The following is a 21,645-nucleotide window of genomic DNA, read 5'->3' on the forward strand; positions in this document are numbered from 1 at the left end:
TGATATATGGATTATAACTTGGATTTCTGCAGCATGTTGATTCAACGTGGCAGAGAAAAAATGACTCATGTAATAAACATTTAATTGACTTATCTGAAAAGAGTAGACTATTTTTGGAGTATACTTTACATGGCTTGCTTTATATTAATTTGTGGACTTTTTTATACCACCAGAAATTTTCCTGATTTCTTTCTTTTAATGGTTTTGACAATTAGTAGGTAGTCCTTTAAGGGAATATGAAAGCAAGGCATTTGGAAGGAAGCTGCCGTTTTTCCCTTCTGCTGTATCAAGTTTGCCATTTTTTTCTGCTTGATTTTGAAAGACAAAATAACTAATAGTGGATGGGGAAGGATTATAAATTATTAGCAGAATGAAAACATTCGGGTTAATGGAAAAATCTAGGGTTTTTAGTGAAATTCTGAATATATATGTTAAATAACATTCCTCACATTCATGTTGTTGGGTATGACTTTGGAGAAACACCACTATAGAAACGATGTTCCTACTTGGACATAGGTAGGGGAACATCACACACTGGGGTCTGTTTTGGGGTTGGGGGAGGGGGGAGGGATAGCATTAGGAGATATACCTAATGTAAATGACAAGTTAATGGGTACAGCACACCAACAAGGCACATGTATACATATGTAACAAACCTGCATGTTGTGCACGTGTACCCTAGAACTTAAAGTGTAAGAAAAGGTGTTCTTTTTACATCTTCACAACAGAGAAAACACTTTGTCCTTTCCCATTTGTGTCTTTCAGCGTTACAAAATATCTGGGATCTTCATCAGATCTGTGTTTTATACCGGATTGAGTCTAGATTTTTAAATTTTCTGAAATTTTATTAGGTGAAAATTATTTATTTGATACAGAGATATTGCTCTCAACTGCAAACATTTTGGAGATGCTTCTTTCATATAGCCTTGCAGTGTTCTAGAGCAACTAGAAATACTTCCAAAGATTTCTGCCTAAATTAACACTGATATGGATGTGAACCTTCGAAGCCATGATAGATTTTACACACTAAAAATAAAAATGTTAGCACTACACACATCTGTTCACCTTATATCCTGATATGATATTATTTTATATCCATATTGACTAATATTTTGGTCAAAATTTTGGGATCATCTGGTTTATTTAGAAACAAAAAGTATTTTATGGAAATTCTTTAAAAACAATGAATGGGTGAACAAAATGTTTAAGAATTATTTTTTATACAGCATCACTATTATGAACTCAGAGATAGAAAATAACTGTTTTGCATAACTTTTTATAGTGATTTGTTAAGCTTTCCTAGGAAAAATGTCCTTCATTAGACAGTCATGACTGCGTTTTTAACTGATTAATTGTAGTTTAATGATGTAATGTTGACATTAACAGTATTCTTTGCTCTGTTGTTCAGTTGTGACAAGGATCTTACCATTATGTACAAGACTCTTCATTGAATAAAATGTTTGTGAAATTCACTTATAACTTAAATTATTTTACCTAATAAGCTCAGTGGCTGATTGTTTTTAGTTTCTCTTAAGAATTTATGTGTTGTTGGATTCTATGCCAAAATAAAATATTGGAAGTTTTTTGTAAAACAGATGTTAGTTTGATTGTTTTATTATTTTACTGTGTTAAATTAATATCCACATACTGCAATGTTAGTATTAAAGATTAGAGGGGAGAGGAATCTAACGACTTACCCTATTTGAGGGATTTAGATTTTATACAAATAAGATTAATACGCTTACTAATATTTTTAAATAATTAGCAGGATGAGTTACATTAGATATGGTGTTGTTAATCCAAGAGTTAATTACTGAGCATTTTAGAGAACTTTGGCTCAGAAGACAGAAACAAAAAATAAATTGAAATACAAATTTCCTTCTCACTGGACTTGACACACATTAAGGAGATCTTACTTTTACTGAACAAATATCTGAGGTGAAAACAGCAATATTAACAGAACTGTGGTCTATGAAACTTGATTGTCCTTAATGGACATTAGAGAACTGGGATTTTCTGTTTTCCTAATGAATCTCAAGCTGTCTTGGGTAAAAAACTTGATAAGACTGGGTTTTATGAATTTGATATGTTGATTAATGAAATAGAATTTTATTTACTCTTCCATCTAATTTATTTGGAAGGATGTATTTTTTAAAATATTTATGAAATGGTATATCATTTTGATTTGACAATTTGTGTATTGAAAATTTTCCTTTCTATTTTTTTTTTTTTTTTTTTTTTTTGAGACAGAGTCTCACTCTGTCGCCCGGGCTGGAGTGCAGTGGCCGGATCTCGGCTCACTGCAAGCTCCGCCTCCCGGATTCACGCCATTCTCCTGCCTCAGCCTCCCGAGTAGCTGGGACCACAGGCGCCCGCCACCTCGCCCGGCTAGTTTTTTGTATTTTTAGTAGAGACGGGGTTTCACCGTGTTAGCCAGGATGGTCTCGATCGCCTGACCTCATGATCTGCCCGTCTCGGCCTCCCAAAGTGCTGGGATTAGAGGCTTGAGCCACCGCGCCCGGCTTTCCTTTCTATTTTTAAAAACAGTCTTTGTTCTTAAGACTTTGCATATACTGAAATGAGAGCTCGGACAAGCCTTTTGTCTGGAGATGCCTATAGCTTCTACATTAGCTATTGCTGTGTTTCTATGGAAACTGTGTAGGACTCTGAGGTATACAGGTTTTATGCACAGTGATAGCCAGTCCTTTTCTCTCCCCATTCAAATTGTTAACATATAATAGTACTTCTGTTATTCACTAGAGAATGCAAATAAAATTTCATTACTTTCTCTCACAAGTGTGCTGATATATACATGTCATTTTGTATCAAAGTAGTATTATTTAGCATAATTTTTTTTTAAAGTTTGATAAATACAAAATCAAAATTTACCTTGAGAATCATCCTTTTATTAGCTCCGATTAAGATATTTCTCTAAGTTTGAATGTTGAGATTTTATTTCATTTTCGATGTCAACCAGTCTATGCCAATTAGGTTTTCTTATTTTCTGTTTTTGCTATAAAGATGCAATAGTGAATTCTGGAAATAATTTCAGAGCTAAGCATGTGATTTGTTTAAGGCTTTGAGTATATAAGAATAGAGATTTTTCTCCACTGAATCCTGAATGGCATATGCCCATCTTACTCCATAACAGGTCAAAATGATTTTAGTAATTAAGAAGACTCAAATATAGAAAGTTGTTCTCCTGAAAACCCATTCAACTGTTTTTTAATATGCACGGCAGCCTGTAAACATTCGGCTGATAAACTTAAGTAAACTGATGTTGGATATTGATATGGGTGGAAGGAATCACCACCAAAACATCACTGGATGAGGCTTTTCAAAATGAAGATCACACAAATGGAAAGGGATTGGTTAATTAAATAATCATGAAAGGCTTTTAGTATGCTGATTTATTCCAATGGCCCTGGCCAAGGCCTAAGGTTAGTTATTGACCAAGGCGGTCCAGAGGAAATTTTAAATGCTTTGACCGTTAAGCGTGTTACTTTATATTGATTGAACTTGCCCTGCTTCCATTTGATTTCTGAATACTAGATAATTAAGGTTTTTACTCTATAATGAGTATCTTTCTCTCTCTGTCTTTCTATTTTAGTGCATAAAATGTAGGTAGAAAAAGTATGGAAGCCCATGGATGATTGTAATAAATAGAGAAAAGGAAGATGGATGCTGAACCCAAGAGAATGTGGAAAGTGAGACTAGAGTGTACAGTGTGATGTCTCTGCGTTTCCTCTTAATTTTTTTTTCCTCTTTCCTCCAGAGAGAGTGGATAGAAGCCAGTTAGGAAGACCTGAGGCTCAAAACTCAGCACAATGACAGGAAGGAAGGTTTCCCAGTCTAAAAAGGGATAATGTGAATTGAGGTAGTCTCAAGCTCCTTCTTCTGTGATCTATTTGTGACATTTCTGGATGAAACACTGGTAACATAGGACATGACAGAGCTCTTTGTCAGTGATACACTCTTGCAAGCATGCAACATTCTTCTCTCATATTGCTCTTCATCCTTCAAACCCCCTAGGACTTCAGCCTTTCCTGAGGCTTTTACTCTAACCAAAGCCTCTTTCAAAGTGGCATGTTCTCAGGATTCATTCTCTTTCCAATTTAAAAATGCTATTTACTGGAGGATAAAAAGAGGAGCAGTATCCTATTTGAAATTACTGATAATAAATTGTGATTGACAGATACACTGGCCTCATATTAAGGTGTTTGTGGGACAGAAAATATCTATTTACAATAAGAAGGTGTGTAGGAAATATTCCTAAGATACCCTTGTCCTTCCCCTTGTGATTGGCCTGGGAGGATCAGCAAATGTGCCCTGAACAGGAGGATGATGGAAGGGGCAATTCCTAGAAATGCACAGGAGAAAATGACAGGACCAAGGGTCAGAAATAAGTCTGTTGGCCTCTTATATCAAGAAAAATTAATTCAGATTACTGACAAGCAAAATTAAATTCTATAGTAAAGCAAGGAAGGTGTGGTTTTCACAGAGATTTAGTCAGTGCATTTGATTAGACCATGGCAAGGCAAAGTCAGTCCATTGACTGAGAAGAATAAAAGCAGGGATCCTGCCTGCTTTGTTCACCAGCCATTGCACATCATTTGCTCGCTCCATGCCTGATGCAGTAATAAACATTTCTGAATTAATGAATAAATAAAATGAGCCATCTATCTGGCTAGTTTTGAGGTAATCATTGGCATTTTACTTTGGATCTTAATTGGATTTTTTTACGTCTTCTAAACATCAGATATAAGGTTTATGAAAATTCTTTTTTTTTGAGACAGAGTCTCACTCTGTCACCCAGGGTGGAATGCAATGGCGTGATCTCGGCTCACTGCAGCCTCTGCCTCCCAGGTTCAAGCAATTCTCGTGCCTCAGCCTCCTGAGTAGCTGGGACTACAAGTGCGCGCCACCATGCCTGGCTAATTTTTGTGTTTTCAGTAGAGATGGGGTTTCACCACGTTGGCCACGATGGTGTCAACCTCTTGATCTCATAATCCGCCTGCCTCGGCCTCCCAAAATGCTGAGATTACAGGCATGAGCCACTGCGCCCGGCCATGAAGATTCTTAAAACTGAAAATGAAAGCATGGAACGCACTACAACAGCTGAAGCAGTGGGAGTGACAAAATCCAACTAGAATGTGTCAAAGATGATATGTTCGTATTGCAGGGTTGGTGATGGGCAGAAGTCAAGGAAGCAGGAGCTAGGACGCTGTGGCCATAATGAAGGTGAGATAGGTTAGGATAGAGAAAATATTTTCTAAAACACCCCATTCTCCCTGCTACAGACAAACACAGGAATGAAGAGGCATTACGTATTTGTGACAGGTAACCAAAAACCTTGATGTTTTCAATAAATACTTTTCTTGTAACCTGTTTTACTCTCAGAAGGTGCAGGAAGCAGCTCTCAGATTAATACTAGCAAGGGATGCGCAAGGGATGCCCAGGGATGAATTAATCATTTTGGCAGAAATCAGCTAGGTTGTTGTGAGTGATCTCTTCTGGGAAGCCTGTGTAGAGATAGTAAACAACAGTCTACACAGCTACCATCTAAGCATATCTGGATATTATGGCTGATGAACCAGTAGAAAGGTGTCAGAGATGCAGTTGAGGACATTGTGCAGTGAGGTCATCCATGAGGTGGCAAGGATCAGGGCTGGCAGGGATGTCAGAATGCAGTCTTCAGAGACTGGACCCACATGGGAAAATTTTGAAAAGGAAAGTTGCACAAATATAGCACATGTGCAGTGCTGAAGGAAGATAACTTGAAGTGGAACAAACAGAAGAAAGTGTGAGAGAGAAGGCTGGACAGTCACGCAAAGGGCAGATCAAAATGGAAGTTATGAGCCTGAAATTCATTCTGAGGTGTAGAAAACCTCTTGAAACTGTATTGCTAACACGAATGATACGGTAAAGTTAGTATTTTGAAATGTCATTCTGGCTGCCAAGAGATGTAATTAAGAGCTAAGAGATTAAAGGTGAGCCAGACTGGCAGCCACAGAGCTGTTAAAAGAATCTAGGTATCGGCCAGGCACAGTGGGTTACGCCTGTAACCCCAGCACTTTGGGAGGCTGAGGTGAGTGGATCATCTGAGGTCAGGAGTTCAAGACCAGCCTGGTCAACATGGTGAAACCATGTCTCTACTAAGTACAAAAAATTAGCTGGGCGTGGTGGCACATGCATGTAATACCAGCTACTTAGGAGGTTGAGGTAGGAGAATCGCTTGAACCCAGGAGGCAGAAGTTGCAGTGAGCTAAGATTGCACTCCAGCCTGGGCAACAAGAGGGAAAAAGAATCTAGGTATCTCTTTTACAATACTGTAACTAAAAGTCCTTATAATAGGTCAAAAGTGCAAAAATAATGTTATTATTCACCTTGATATTCTACTTCCTGAATATTTTAGTGGAATGTCACATAGGAATAGAATTTAGCCATTCGATGAGACTGCTAATCAGTGGAGACTACCTGTGATTCATCTTAACTTTATTCCATGATTTAATATTTTCTAGACATGAATTTTTCCAATGGAACAAAAGCTAAGAAATATAAAATATAACGGAATGAAAGCAGTTAGCAGGCAAGTTTAGCATTTACTGAAAAGCTAGTAAGACATGGACAGAAAGAAATAAGATGTGGGAATAAATCATTTATTTGGTAGATAGACTCTTGAATATCATCCTGGCTCCTCTCGCAATCTAATGTTGTAAAATTTGGGTGGCACACAACCCTGGGTTCCCAGACCTGGCAGCGTCCTCATTCGGGGGTGTTTGGATGAGTGACCATGGAGCGCGTATGAGTCACAGGGAGGTCCTGGGAAGAAGGGTCCACTGATTTGTATTCTGAACTCACCTGGATCTTTTGCACAAAGCGTTTGCTAATCTGATTCCTCATTTTCTCCCAACTTCAAACCCAGATTGGCCTTTGTGTTTAAATCAATTTTACAGTCCTAGAATTGTTTCTGTGCATGTTTTCATTTAATACTATAGGGTAAGGTAAATTAGGCCTGTTTTCTCAATGGGGCTTAAAAAGATTATGTGGTTTATCCACATTCACATTGCTACTCGTTTGAAAACTTTCATTGGAAAGTCAAGATTGAAAGCCAAGTTTGTTTGGAAATAGTATGCAACCTTGGTTAATAAACTACCTTTCAATTGATATTTTATTATTGAGGGTTAAAATAGATATTCCTAAAAACTAACTTTCAGATAGTACTTTGTTTTATTTATTTATTTATTTATTTATTTATTTATTTATTTATTTTGAGACAGAGTTTCACTGTCACCCAGGCTGGAGTGCCGTGACACAATCTCACCTCTCTGCAACCTCCACCTCCCGAGTTCAAGCAATTCTCCTGCCTCAGCCTCCCAAGAAGCTGGGATTACAGCTTCCCACCACCACACCCAGTTAATTTTTGTATTTTTAGTAGAGACAGAATTTCACCATGTTGGCCAGGCTGGTCTCGAACTCCTGACCTCAAGTGATCCACCCACCTCGTCCTCCCAAAGTTCTGGGATTACAGGCATGAGTCACTGCGCCCGGCCAAGATAGTCCCTTATTTTCTAATCTTGCACTACACATGAGTGTCTATTTATCTTTAAATATTTATGTTCAGAATGATACATAGTGCCAGATATTTTGATTCAAGTTTGGTGATACATGTGAAGTATAGCCTATTATATAATAAAAATTAATTGCATAAACTACTCCTATGAGGGGACAAGTGAACTTTCTAGACAATGCATCATTTTTTCCTTTTCTTTAACTTAGCCCTCACTATTTCTCCTTATGTTGCTTGAGTTAGTCACTATACCAAATTATTATTATTATTTTTTAGCTTTTATTTTCTTTTCTGTTTGCTCTAAAAATCTCTAAGCGCCCAAGAAACGCCTTGAATCTCCCCAACAAACTACATCATTTTCCCTTATTTGCAATAAATGGCATCTAAGACATCTTCTATGGAGAGAATTTATTCTTTCAGTGAAAGAAATGTAGATGGCATAATCTGTCTAATCAGTGACACAAAACTGATACACTTCTTCCTAGAATGCTTTGCACTCTCTTATACAATATTCACAGTCTAGAGTTTAAAAAAAAAATCCCTTTGAACATTTCATATAATTTCCCTATCTTAATCAGGTGAAAGCTTTTCCTTAGAATTTTAGTTGTCAAATTGAGCATCATCATGTTGTAATTAAGTGGTGATTCAAAATCAGAGGTAATTAAAACAGAAATTCTTCCACTTTCTAGATAAACACAAAGCATATTGTTCTTAATAGAAGTTCCAATTTCGTTGTGTTTTCTTCTCAGTTTTAGGGGTGAATTACTATCTGGTTTGATAAATGCTAAACTAAATGCAGCAACCTCTAAATCTCTGAAAAATGTGTTATCTGCTTGAATCTCCCAAGTAGGCTACCTGATTTTTCAGTGTAGGTATCTGTAATATGTAGCATCTAAGACATCTTCTACATAAAGAATTTATAGTTTCTCCCAGTGCCAGAAAGCAGGAGGCTTTGGGATGTTCTAGAGTGAAACCACCCACTCAACATCCGCATTATAACTCTGAATTCATGGGTGACAATCCTGTGTCTGCTGAACATATTTAAGGAAATTCAAACATTCTAGCTAGTAATTGAACACATACAGGAGAAAAAATGTTTATAAAACTCCTAAAATGCATTATTGCCCAATGGCTGAAGCAATAACTACAGCCACGTATTTTATTGGATGATGCACAATTGGTGTCTAGTTACTTTTATTAAAAGTCTCCTAAAAAAAAGTGAAATGTGAAAAAACTTTCCTCTAAAAACTCTGTTTTCTAAAACATGCTGAATTTCTGGTTTAAACACTGGACAATGAATTCATAAAGGATTTCTTGAGGTTTTAATGGTAAAGTCGTCCAGTCAGGGGTTTCTGAATTTGGCAAAGATTTGCTGTACGTAGTGCAAGCACATTTTCTTTGGCCAGGTTACAAGCAGTTCTCATGTATAGAGAAATCATCTTCCTGTCCCCCACAGGAGTGTCACCTTCTCACAACATATGTAGCTCTATCCTGCCAAAAAGGGGGCAGATTTTGAATCTTGGCTTTCAAGAGCTGTTCCATCTGTGGCTCATGATCTTTTCTATAAATTCTCTAACTTCTTTGAAAAGAATAGTATGTATCTTCAGGAGAACTGACGTGCCCCTTGAATATTTAAACAGTACTGATAGCTTTTATTTCAGGAAAATGTGCTAGACTCATTAATTATAAAATGAAAGAAGAGAAAGAGTAGTCGTCCTTACCTTTTACTGCATACCCTTTTCATGCTCTGAAAGGCAATGGCTGAAACAATGGATTGACTCATTAACTGCTGAAAAGGTTTATGATTACAGGGGAAACTCAGAGGTAAAGAGTAAGTGGAGGCCGGGCGTGGTGGCTTACACCTGCAAACCCAGCACTTTGGGAGGCTGAGGCAGGCAGATCATCTGAGGTCAGGAGTTCAAGACCAGCCTGGACAACATGGTGAAACCCCGTTTCTACTAAAAATACAAAAATTAGCTGGACGTGGTGGCAGTCGCCTGTAATTCCAGCTACTCCGGAGGATGAGGCAGGAGAATTGCTTGAACCTGGGCGGTGGAGGTTGCAGTGAGCTGGGATCATGCCACTGCACTCCAGTCTGGGTGACAGAGTGAGACTCTGTCTCAAAAAAAAAGAGTAAGTGGAGGCCCTGATCTTCTAACACATCATTAGACAACGTGCTCTGCAGAGAGCACTGCATCAATGATAGGTATATTAGATCAATCTAAATCCATTTTATCTATAAGTTAATATATCAAAGGCAATCAGGTGCGACAACAAAAGCAAAATGAAGCTAGTGATCAAAACTTAACTGACTAGTGTAAATTGAAATTGCTTTAGTTGGAATCACTCATTTAATCTGGATTGACATTTGTTCAGATTTTTTCCTCCAGGTAAAGGCTTATTTTACTGAGTGAATGTTTTCCTAACATGATTAGACTTGCTGCATTTCAGAATCATTTACTTTTCTAACCCTTTTGTGTTCTTCATCTATAAAACTTAAGGGACAAAATAAAGTTGATTAAATCACTGTTCCTAATTTCTAACGCTTTATGAAAATTTTAATTACATGAACTATTCTAGAGATCAAAGAATAACATTGACCTAAGTGCCATATGAACTTTCTACTTAAAAGAAGAATATTCATCTGTTACTGTGAAAACCCCCAATGGGCTTACAGTCTCATGTGGGAATGAGTAGTTATAATAATAAGCAGTGCCAAACAATGCAGAATAATAAACCATAAAGAATCAAATTATTTCAGTTCATTTCAAAGGACAACCTAATGTTGGGGCACCCTGATTTGGAATGGAAGGTGATTTGGAGAATATGACATATGAATAGAGGCCTGAACAATGAGCAGGACATTGTTAAATGGAGAATGGTTAGGTGTGTGTGTGGGGGGGTGGGAATTAAGAAAGCATTTAAGACGGTTCTAGAACAGTGTGGTGCAGAGAAGATGGTGACAAAATGCTGATTTCACTGGGGCAATATGAAAAGAGAGAGCTATGAAATGAATTTGGGGAGCAAGTCTGAGATCAGCTCATAGACAGACTAACAGGTCATAGTGAGGACTGGGTTTCTATTTTTTTATATATATACTTTAAGTTCTAGGGTACATGTGCATAACGTGCAGGTTCGTTACATATGTATACTTGTGCCATGTTGGTGTGCTGCACCCATCAACTCGTCAGCACCCATCAACTCGTCATTTACATCAGGTATAACTCCCAATGCAATCCCTCCCCCATCTCACCTCCCCCCTCCCCATGATAGGCCCCAGTGTGTGATGTTCCCCTTCCCGAGTCCAAGTGATCTCATTGTTCAGTTCCCACCTATGAATGAGAACATGCGGTGTTTGGTTTTCTGTTCTTGCCATAGTTTGCTGAGAATGATGGTTTCTAGCTGCATCCATGTCCCTACAAAGGACACAAACTCATCCTTTTTATGGCTGCATAGTATTCTATGGTGTATGTGTGCCACATTTTCTTAATCCAGTCTGTCACTGATGGACATTTGGGTTGATTCCAAGTCTTTGCTATTGTGAATAGTGCCGCAATGAACATACGTGTGCATGTGTCTTTATAGCAGCATGATTTATAATCCTTTGGGTATATACCCAGTAATGGGATTGCTGGGTCATGTGGTATTTCTAGTTCTAGATCCTTGAGGAATCGCCATACTGTTTTCCATAATGGTTGAACTAGTTTACAATCCCACCAACAGTGTAAAAGTGTTCCTATTTCTCCACATCCTCTCCAGCACCTGTTGTCTCATGACGTTTCTATTTTAAGAGTAGCAGGGAGTCTCTAAAGGATTTGAAACAAAGAGGTGACATAAAGGGTATAAAAATACATTAGATTGAAGAAATAAATTCTAATATTTAATAGGACAGTAGGGAAATTATAGTTAATAATTATTTATTACATATTTCACAATATTTAGAAGACTTATAATGTCGTGAACACCAAGAAAAGAGAACTATTTGAAGCAATGGATATACTAATTATCTTGATTTGATCTTTACAGGTTGTAGCCACATATCAAAATATCACATGTACCCACAAAATATGTACAACTACAATATATCAATAAAAATAAATGCTTAAGAGATTCCCTCCACTGTTTTTGGTGAAGAATAAACTTGATATGGTCAAGGCAAGAAAGAAGAGTCCAAGTAAAATGGTGGTTTGGTCTAGTATAATGCCAGTGATAATAAAGAAAAGTGGGAGAGGTCAAACTGTTTGCATGCGATTTGAACATGAACTTTACATTGATAGGGAGGAAAGCAGTGTGCTAAGAATGTCTACCACGCGGTCAGGCGCGGCGGCTCACACCTATGGGGCCGAGGTGGGCGGATCACTTGAGGTCAGGAGTTCGAGACCAGCCTGGCCAACATGGAAAAGCCTCGTCTCTACTAAAAATACAAAAGTTAGCTGGGTCTGGTGGCGTGCATCTGTAACCCTAGCTATTCGGGAGGCTGAGGCAGGAGAATCACTGGAACCCAGGAGGCAGAGGTTGCAGTGAGCCGAGATTGTGCCATTGCACTCCAGCCTGGGCAAGTGTGAAACTCTGTATCAAAAAAAAAAAAAAAAAAAAAAAAAAGAATGTCTTTGGGCTGATTCACTAGAAGAATGGAGTTATTGGAGAAGGTTAAAGAAAATTTAATATGGATGTGCAAATAAAATAATTCAGTTCAGGACATATTAACTTTGAGATGTATACCAGATATCCAAATCAATGTGTCAAGGAGGTACTTGGCTATCAATTCTGATGTTTTTATTATATTTTTGAAACAGTGAGTTTCTTTTTTTTTTTTTTTTTTTGAGACGGAGTCTCGCTCTGTCGCCCGGGCTGGAGTGCAGTGGCCGGTTCTCAGCTCACTGCAACCTCTGCCTCCCGGGTTTATGCCATTCTCCTGCCTCAGCCTCCGAGTAGCTGGGACTACAGGCGCCCGCCACCTCGCCCGGCTAGTTTTTTTTTTTTTTTTTTGTATTTTTTAGTAGAGACGGGGTTTCACCGTGTTAGCCAGGATGGTCTCAATCTCCTGACCTCGTGATCCGCCCGTCTCGGCCTCCCAAAGTGCTGGGATTACAGGCTTGAGCCACCGCGCCCGGCCAGAAACAGTGAGTTTCATACTTCATTGAGGATATACATTTTATCTTTGGATATGAAGGATGAGTTCTCTACTACAAAGGTATCTGTCCTGTTTAGAATGAAAACAATTTTCCCCAAATCTTGTATTCTTATTTTCTTAATTTTTATTTGGAAAAGAAGCCTATCACATGACATATGTTATCTATAAAAGCAAGCCAAATGTACTGCTAAAATCATAGCCACAAAGTAGAAACAAGCCAAATGTCCACCACCCGATGCATGAATAAACAAAATGTGGTATATCCATACAATGAAATAACATTCAAGCATAAGGAAGAATGAAGTACTGATACATGCTGCAGCATGGACACATCTTGAAAACATTTTGCTGAATGAAAGAAGTCAGCCATGAAAGCATGTGTGTAGCATGATTCCCTTTATATGAAATACCCGGGATAGGCAAATACTTAGAGACAAAGCAGATGAGTCATTGGTAGGTGCTCTAGGGAGGCAGGAAATGAGGCAGGGCTGCTTAATGGGTACACAATTTTCTTTTGGGATGATGAAAACGTTCTGGAATTAGATAGTGATGATGGTTATACAATATCGTGAATGCACCAATTACACTGAATTGTACACTTTAAAATGGTGACGTTTACGTCTGTGTATTTTACCTCAATACAAAAGGGACCAAATAATATTTTATCTGATCTTGTTACTTATTGACTAAAACAGCATTTCCAAAATTATGTTTCTGATAACTGCATAAAAAGTACTCCGAAAATAAATCTGATAACACTAACTGCAGGACTTCCCAAAGATGTCGTTATAATCTATTAATATCAACAGTAGTTTAGGATTTAAAGCATTGAACATTTTTCACTGGAGAGTAAAAACAAATTTAAAGTAAATTACTTACTTTGGATATACAGAAGACTGTTTTTGTTTTGTTTTGTTTTGTTATTTTTTTAAAAAGCCTGTTTTCTGATAGTAGATCTAATTCCATAAGAAATCACTGTTATTACTCAGTTTATTATTGGGACACACACAATGTTCTATTCCACATTGTTAAATAAAGAGCCTATTAAATAATCTGGGGTTATTCTTTATGATTGTATTTTTTCCCTAGATAAACAGTATTTAATGAGGGCCTATCCATAAGTGGAAAATAAAATTAATTTTCATTGGTCCTTAAGTGGGCCTATGCTTATTTAAAACTTTAAAATTTTAATAAATTAGTCAAAAGAATCTGATTAATAAAAATAATATTACCATTAAAAGACAAAATACTTGATGGCAATCACAGGATGGAAACTAATTTTATGAGTTCATTGATGTTAATCCAGAAGGGAAAGATTAATTTTTAAAAACGCATTTCTGGGCCGGGCACAGTGGCTCAGGCCTATAATCCCAGCACTTTGGGAGCACAAGGCAGGTGGATCACAAGGTCAGGAGTTCGAGACCAGCCTGGCCAATATGGTGAAACTACATCTCTACTAAAAATATAAAAATTAGCCGGGTGTGGTGGCAGGCGCTTGTGGTCCCAGCTACTCGGGAGGCTGAGGCAGGAGAATCGCTTGAACCCGGGAGGTGGAGGTTGCAGCGAGCCAAGATCGCGCCACTGCTCTCCAGCCTGGGCGACAGGAGAGTGAGGCTCCATTAAAAAAAAAAAAAAAAAATTCTGGAAATGGAGATAGCTCTGAAACACATTTCAAAAATAATTGAAAACGTATTGAAAGGCAGTTATTGTTAATGAAAAAACTCTGGCAGCATCTATTTTTTAACAACCTTATAGATATATATTGTATATATAACATTCACCCACTTAACGTTTACAATTCAATGGTTTTTGGAACACAGGCAGCGTTGTGAAAACATTACCACAATCTAATTTTAGAACGTTTTGATTACTCCAGAAAAAAACCTTCTACCTATTAGCAGTCATTCCCCATTTCCCTTCTCTCTCTCCCAGTCCCACACAACCACTAATCAATCTAGTTTCTGTTTCTATAGGTTGGCTGCATCTACTTTAATCCATTTTGTTTCTTATTTCTGTTTTTCTTAGTGTTGAATTAGACTCTCACCCTGGGGGTTGCGGGGAAAGAAAAAGCAATTATCTGCACTTGCCCTTGAGACATCCATTTTCACATGTGGCCAGTTGCACAGATACTCCTATGTTCTTGTTCTGTTTTGTTTACCCACTGGGAATCACTTTCCCGTAATTGCTTTAATCGAATGCCTTTTTATAATATTCACGAATAATATTTTGTCTGTCTAGAAGTGAATACTTAGATTCGGACATTTAAATCCTTTGTCTGATGTCCTTTATTGATTTCAGTCAGAATTTAAATACATTTCATAATAAATATAGCAATACTCGATAAAAGACTAGCAAGCTGACTCTACATATAGTGAATTGACCCCTATGGCTTCAATATTTGACATACGGTGAATGTTAGTGCTAGTCTAAATGTTGTTGAGTGAGTGAATGAAATAATAAATAAATAAATAAATGAGTGAATAAAAATGTGGCAAACATGTTATATGAGCAATGGAGCAATATATTATTAATACCAATTTTACATGTTCTTGGCTGAATTTCTTTGGTGGTTGTTGATAATATTAAGTGGCATCCCTGCACCGTATTAAAAACTTAGCAAACTGTCATCAAATGCATACTAAGTGTCAAGTGAGCATAGAATGACCAAGGGAATTCAAAGCACACTAGACGAGAATACTTGCATCTGAAGAACTCCTCATCTTTTGCAGACATTGAAAGCTTACTATGGCCAGGCACAGTGGCTCTCGCCTGTAATCCCAGCACTTTGGGAAACTGAGGTGGCTGGATCAACTGAGGTCAAGAGTGCAAGACCAGCCTGATCAGCATAGTGAAACCCCATTTCTATTAAAAATACAAAACTAGCCAGGTCTGGTGGTGCATGCTTATAATCCTAGCTACTTGGGAGGCTGAGGCAGGAGAATTGCTTGAACCTGGGAGGCAAGGGTTGCAGTAAGCCATGATCATGCCATTGCACTCCAGCCTGGGCAACAAGAGCGAAACTCAATCTCAAAGAAAAAAAAAAAAGAGCTTATTATTTGCCTGGTAAGAAACTGTTGATGATATTTATCATGTTCATAGACTAGAAATGGTCAACTAATTTAGATTTTATGATTTTTATTTTTACTTTTTTGTCAATGGAGAGACATGAATCAGGTGAGTTTTATTACTTTAAAAAACTTTTAGTATATTATTAATTATTAAATTATCAATGTCTGAATAATTATATCCTACATTTTGAAATCTGTTACTTAACTATTTAATTGTGGCAAAATAGATTAAAAACAATTGAATAAAATTGTGTAGCTTTTGTGGGTCAATGTCTATTTGAAATATTGGTAGAAGGATACCTGCTATATTTTAATAGAAATACAGTATTACATTATAGTAACACTGTCACATCATTCAACATATATTTATGGAGATCATATTGTATGCAGCAGTGTAGCCATTAACATTTTTGCACTAGGCTGGGCCTGATGGCTCATCACCTAAATACACTGCCTGAATGTTACCAATTATCCACTAATTTATTCCACTAATGTCATTATACAATTATAAAAGCTTACGGTATGGGCCAGGCACGGTGGCTCACACCTGTAACCCCAGCACTTTGGGAGGCCAAGGCGGGTGGATCATGAGGTCAGGAGTTTGAGACCAGCTTGGCCAACATGGTGAAACCCTGTCTCTATTAAAAATACGAAAATAGCCAAACGTGGTGTGAGGTAGGAGAATCGCTTGAACCCAGGAGGCGGAGGTTGCAGTGAACCGAGATTGCACCATTGCACTCCAGCCTGGGAGGCAGAGCAAGACTCCATCTTGAAAACAACAATTTTTGCACTAAAGCAAGGCTACTCGTTTCTAGCTCAGGGTAAATCTTGACTAGTGACTCTGAAAATGTGTCACTGCTCCTCAAAGTGATACATAACTTTCTCTCTCAGTAACTCTGGGATAAGAATAGTACTTCCCTTAGAAGTTTTTATGAGAATTACATGAAATAATAAATAAAAAGGCCTTAATACTAGACTTAGTATAAAACACAATTTCAATAATTGTTAGCTGTTATTCTAATGTCACAGTCATTCTGTGGTTATCAAGATGTTTTTTGATTGTCTATTATTACTGTTTGTATTTCATATGTACCCAGACAAACATTTCTCATTCTAAAAGACCTATTTTTCTGTTGTTTTATCCCTAAGCAGGAAGATCTCGGTGTATATCTCTATATCTATTTCTCTCTCTCTCTCTCTCTGCCTGCATTTATTTAACGACTGAATAATTCACTACCTATGGAGCTCTAGTTTTATAAATATTTTCTATGGTTTTCAGTTTATAGGAAGAGTATTTATTCTTTTCCCATGATTTTCATGCAATTTATAATCATCATTGCAATCTTGATTTAATCTTTATAATCTGCATTTGAATATAGATTAAACCTTTAAAACATATTTCCTCAACATGAGAGTCTTTTGAGCATATTTTCATAAAATGTCCTAGAGTTTCATAATGTGAAGAGATATAAGAGATAAAAATAGTCCCCCAAGGTTGTTGTGTTGCTTGTCTCCTCACCTTTTCTCAGATACCTTCTTACACATCTGTACCTGCTTCTTCACTGTTAGTTTCACAAATATTTAATTCTATAAACACCTACTTATTCTTGGGAATCACTTGGGGACTGTCAAAAATTTTAAAATATACACATGGATCAATTTGATTGGAGGAGAAAAGTGTTTCAGATTTATTTATTTAGATTTATTTTATTTTATTATTTTTATTATTATTTTTGTGGAGATGGAGTCTCACTCTGCCACTCAGGATGGAGTGCAGTGGCGCGATCTTGGCTCACTGCAACCTCTACCTCCCAGGTTCCAGCGATTCTCTTGCCTCGGCCTTCAGTGTGGCTGGGATTATAGACATGCACCATCACACCTGGCTAATTTTTGTATTTTTAGTAGAGACTGGATTTCACCATGTTGGCCAGGCTGGTCTCTAACTCGTGACCTCAGGTGATCTGCCTGCCTTGGCTTCCCAAAGTGCTGGGATTGCATAAGTGAGTCCCTGTGCCCAGCCAGATTTAGATTAAAACAGAACATTCTCGTATTGTTTCTGGTAATATTCTATAAAAGATAATCTCTTTCTTATGAAGGAGAAAATTGCTATATCCCCTCATTAATATATAATTCCTCATATTTTAGAGATTAAATTTTTTATAAAGTGATACATAATCACGGTAAAACATCAAAAGCTATGGGATGGTACAAAAACAAATCAACAGTCCCAGTTTAGCCCTTCACAAACCCCAGTGTTCTTTTCTAGCATAACCGTCATTGAAAGGTTTGTACCTTCCTCTACATTTCGATTCAAATACATGACATGAGTTTAAACTCATAATCTATCATTAAATAAACTGAGTTGCTTGTTGGAATTTTGCATGAGTTGATTGCCAGCATTGGTTTGGAAGTCTTTTTTAAGGAAAAGGAAAAGACCCTTGAAATTCATAACAAAATTTTTTTTAGCACGCTATGTTCAAAAGGGAGAAAAGGGATAAAGAAAATGTTATACCTTTTACAATTTAACCTCTTACTGCCTTGAGATTTTATTTTTAATGCTAAGTTGTCTTGAATAATTATCTACATATAACTGAAATCATTATTTTCTCTTGCCACCCTGTATTCCTTTAACCCCTGTTTTGTTTGGTTTTCCTTTATCAAAGTCACAAAAGCATCATCATGAGGCAGATAATCACTTACGAAAAACCCGCATAGCTACACACAGCAAATAACTGGATACTGTGTTCAGACACTAGCAGTGAGGCTTGTGAGCTCAGAAGTGCCTTCGGGAGCATCTGTTCTCTGGCGTGCTGGCACTCAATGGACACTTAATAGTTTTTGAATGGCTGATTGCATGAACTAAAGATTTAATTTTGCACAATATTGTTTTTTATAATAATTTAACTGTGTGCTCCATGCTAGACACTGCAAACAAAGCTCAGGTCTCAAGGAGAGTAGATTCCAGCAATTTTTGTGACTTCATTGGCCACAAAAGGGAAGAGGCTGTCTGCCTTGCATAAATTAGCATGAATTTGGAAATAAAACTTGATGTTGCAATCCCTTTTAAAAACAAAATAGAAAGCTGACCGCCTCCTGGGCACTGGAGGTAAGCTGCTTGTTCAGTGTGTGATTTTGTATCCCCTGCTGTGCCTCAGTAGAGGACAGCAGGATGTACTCAGCATCTTGTATTTATTTTTATGTACTAGGACTTTCCTACTGTTACAACCCCAGGAACAATCTTGGAAAAACATTCTTTGTTTCTGTAAATCTAAATAAATTTTCTCAATGTTCCTTTTAGCATCTATAAAAAACGGTCATTTTTAGATTTAATTTGCTATTTATTCACTGGTGGATCAATTGATACTCTCTGCCAGTGTCTCCTAAATAACACTCCACATTTAGGCAGTGCATTACAGTTAGAAAGCTATTTTACATACGTAATCATATGCTTGGAATTGGTGAAGCCAACAGATTTGATTGAGTCTGGCCAAACTTAAGACTTTCATTATATCACTTGTTATTCCTTATTGATGTCTTAAAAGTTGTTATCCATTTTCTTAAAAATGTTACTGATGAGAAAGCAAAATTCCTTGATTTTCTTATGGCACTTTATATTTTTTCCAATTTTTAAAAAAGAAATGGAATAAACAAGAGAAAGTATTGCTTACTAACCATTTTTTTATGTCCCAGCCCTGTGTTGGATGTTTTAAAATAAATAATACAAATGTTAATTCTCACAGTAACTCTTACAGATGACCCTGGTTAATTTAGGAAACAGAGATTTAGAGAGGTTCAATGGGTTACCTTGGGTCACTCCCTGGGGAAGTGAAAGGCTACAACTGGCAGGGGCCTTTCCTGCTCTAGGAACTGAACTTCTTCCATTGAGTGATAGCACTTACTTCTCCATTCTTCTGCTTTGGCTGTAAATGTTAGATTACATAACATATTTGCAGTTATGTCACTGCAGTTTTATTTTATCATGATATTAGGCTTTTAACCTACTTTTAATTCCATTTCTTGGCTAATCTGTTCAAACACGTATTATCTGTACATTTTTATACTTATTCGGGTTCTATGAATGGTTCCTTGTTCAGTCAACCAAGTGTTACCCTTCTTCCTTCTTGGATACAGGGATGTTCCCTCTCCTTGGTCTTGTGGTAATACTTTCTAATGAGCATATGATTCTCTCGGATAACCTTCTCATTTCATGTCTTTTTCCATGAACTTTAAAATCAAGTCAGTATAAACCAATTTACCCAATCTCTGATTGTGTAAATGATGAATTGTTGCATTCCTTGCTAAGAAATATACTTTATGTTAAGAACACTCATTTTGAATCTAGTCTTCGCTAAAAGCACTACAGGAACTATGTATATTCCCCACTTGAGTAACTGATCATGATTGTGCTTGTTAGTTACCTATCCATGCGTAATGTATTTTAATGACATAAAGCAACAACCAACATTTTTATATCCCCGATTCCCGTGGGCCAGGAATTTGGGAGTGGCTTGGCTAGACGGTTCTGAATTGGGGTCTTTAATGAGACTGAAATAAAATGTGAATGGCGGCTGCAGTCATAGGCAGCTCTGACAGGGCTGGAGCATCCACTTCCAAGGTGATTCATTCACCTGCTCCTGGCTGGTTCTGGCTGTCAATGGGAGTCCTCAGTTTCTCTCCATGTGTGTATTTACACAGGAATGCCTGTGCATCCTCATAGCTTGGCTCTGACTTCTCCTAGGGTGACTGAAGCAGCACTCCTCTGTATAAGCTGGCCTCAGGAGGGGCACACTGTCACCTCTGTCACATCCAATTGGTCACACAGATAACACCTAATGCAACGCTGGAGGAGACTATCTAAGGGCATGAACACCCCAAGCATCCCTGAGAGCCATCGTAGAGACTGGCTGCTACACATTTCCAGAGGCAGCCTCCGTTTCGCCTTCCTAAACCCGCCCGTCGCTTCATATTTGCCTTCATTACTTGCTACTCTTTCTTCATCAGATAACTAACACTCTCTTTATCCCCAGAGTTGCCCTGTCTGCTTACAATCTCAATCTACTTTGAGATGCCAGTATTTTATCAAAGGGGCAATTGATTTTACTTGTCCTTTTATTGCTTATCACCTAGAGTATTTTTCAATACTAATTCAAAGTGCATGACTATTAATGACTGCATATATTATTTAGTGTGTTTATTCCACGGTGTACAGGTGTTTTATAAGTTCATATACCTAGTTCTAGATTTTTTTTCTAGATTGGACATCCTTCTGTCCCTTAGATATGTCTGCTTTTATATCCCAGTGACAGCTCAAATTAATGTCTGTCTGTGTTTTTCCTTCTACTGGCTCCACATCCTATCCTGTCAAACTCAGTGAATGGCTCCATCATATCTTAGTCTCGTAAACCAAGTACTGTCAGTAATTTGGAGTTCTTTTCTTTCCCTCACACACAACATGAAACCAGCCAGGCTGTTTCATGGAGCCTAACTTTTAAAACCTTTCAAGATTACCATATATTCTGCCTCACCATTACTACAGTCGTAACTAAAATCTTGTCATTCCTTTACTGAACTATGTCACTAATCTCTATATGTTCACCATTCTTTCCATCTCTCCCTCAGAAACCCATTCTTCAGAGAGCTTCCAGAGCATTCTTCCCAAAATGCAAATGTGAGCATATGCCTCCTATGCTTAGGATCCTTCAATGGCTCCTTACTGCCTTGCAAAAAAACTCTATGCTCTCTTCTTTCCTCAAGTCTTACCACTCCCTCCACCACCATATCTAACACCTTCCAGAACATGCTAGATCTTAATCACCTAAATAACTTGATATTCCTAACACATCAGACCTTAGCTCCTATAGTGATATGATCAG

The 21,645-nt window shown here is 37.5% G+C and overlaps 1 protein-coding gene across 3 annotated transcripts in view; it reads left to right on the forward strand.

The window, feature by feature from the left end:
* GPM6A (glycoprotein M6A) overlaps nucleotides 1–21,645 on the forward strand; it is a 369,495-nt gene that overhangs the window by 225,303 nt on the left and 122,547 nt on the right. The gene's annotated exons all lie outside the window — the stretch shown is intronic.

This window comes from Rhinopithecus roxellana, chromosome 2, assembly GCF_007565055.1.
Source record: "Rhinopithecus roxellana isolate Shanxi Qingling chromosome 2, ASM756505v1, whole genome shotgun sequence".
NCBI classification, from domain to species: domain Eukaryota; kingdom Metazoa; phylum Chordata; class Mammalia; order Primates; family Cercopithecidae; genus Rhinopithecus; species Rhinopithecus roxellana.